The following is a 1,846-nucleotide window of genomic DNA, read 5'->3' on the forward strand; positions in this document are numbered from 1 at the left end:
CTGTCGAAGCGTCCTTGAGCAAGACACTGAACCCCTAATTGCTCCTGATGTGCAGTGTGCCATCAGTGTAAATGTAAAAATGTAAAATGTGTATACATTGTAAGTCGCTTTGGATAAAAGCGTCTGCTAAATGACTAAATGTAAATGTAAATGTAAATTGCATGACCCACTGGAAATAGCTCTGAGCATTTATCAGGAAGTGCATGATGGAGGAGGACTTTCTGTGCCTGCAATTATGTTGCCATAGAGACAGTAAATAGCTGCATAAATGCTTTCTTTTGAAACGACCCACGGAACAAAAACATGGTCATTACTGTGAACTACATTAGCAATTGTTGTTTCTTCCTTATGAAGTGTCTCTGTGTCTCAGTCCTTATGAAGTCTCAGTCCGTATGAAGTGTCTCTGTGTCTCAGTCCTTATGAAGTCTCAGTCCGTATGAAGTGTCTCTGTGTCTCAGTCCTTATGAAGTCTCAGTCCTTATGAAGTGTCCCTGTGTGTCAGTCCTTATGAAGTGTCCCTGTGTGTCAGTCCTTATGAAGAGTCCCTGTGTCTCAGTCCTTATGAAGTCTCAGTCCTTATGAAGTGTTCCTGAGTCTCAGTCCTTATGAAGTGTATCTGTGTCTCAGTCCTTATGAAGTGTCTCAGTCCTTATGAAGTCTCAGTCCTTATGAAGTATCCCTGTGTCTCAGTCCTTATGAAGTGTTCCTGTGTCTCAGTCCTTATGAAGTGTCTCTGTGTCTCAGTCCTTATGAAGTGTCTCTGTGTCTCAGTCCTTATGAAGTGTCTCTGTGTCTCATTCCTTATGAAGTCCCTGTCCTTATGAAGTGTCTCTGTGTCTCAGTCCTTATGAAGTGTCTCTGTGTCTCATTCCTTATGAAGTCCCTGTCCTTATGAAGTGTCTCTGTGTCCCTGTCCTTATGAAGTGTCCCTGTGTCTCAGTCCTTATGAAGTCTCAGTCCTTATGAAGTGTCTCTGTGTCTCAGTCCTTATGGAGTCTCAGTCCTTATGAAGTGTCCCTGTGTCTCAGTCCTTATGAAGTCTCAGTCCTTATGAAGTGTCTCTGTGTCTCAGTCCTTATGAAGTGTCCCTGTGTCTCAGTCCTTATGAAGTGTCCCTGTGTCTCAGTCATTGAGTGGAAATCATTGGGACTCTTTGGAGGATGTTTGTTTCCATCTGCTCTCTGCATTGATCAGTGTGCAACACACACACACACACACACACACACACACACACACACACACAGGCACCTGTCCTCATGGTAACCGGACATGAAGACAAACATGTACCGTGACCAATTCACATATTTAGACAGTCACATACTTCACACTTGCATTGAATTGGATGTTTCAGTGGTCCTGCTGTGTGTGTGTCTGTCGTATAAATCGTTGAAATAAAACTGAATTGAATTGAATAGAATAGAAAAGAATGAATAGACAAGACTCACTTGCCACATTTCCTGCAGTCTTCCACAAACATGTTGCCATGCAACTCTGACAGACGATCCCTAAGAGAGAGAGAGGGAAGGAGAAAGAGGGGAAGAGAGGGAGAGAGAGAGAGAGACAGAGAGAAAGAGACAGAGAGGGAAGGAGAAAGAGGGGAAGGGAGGGAGAGAGAGAGAGAGACAGAGACAGAGAAAGATAGAGACAGTGAGAGGGAAGGAAAAAGAGGGAAAGAGAGACAGAGAGAGAGAGATAGAGGGAAGAAGAAAGAGGGAAAGAGAGAGAGAGAGACAGAGAGAAAGATTGAGAGACAGAGAGAGGGAAGGAGAGAGAGATAAAGCAAGGTTGGTTTAAGAGTTTATATCCATGTTCATATTTCATATTGACGAGGTTGTGGAAGCATATA

This window comes from Clupea harengus, chromosome 25 (genome assembly GCF_900700415.2).
Source record: "Clupea harengus chromosome 25, Ch_v2.0.2, whole genome shotgun sequence".
Lineage (NCBI taxonomy): Eukaryota > Metazoa > Chordata > Actinopteri > Clupeiformes > Clupeidae > Clupea > Clupea harengus.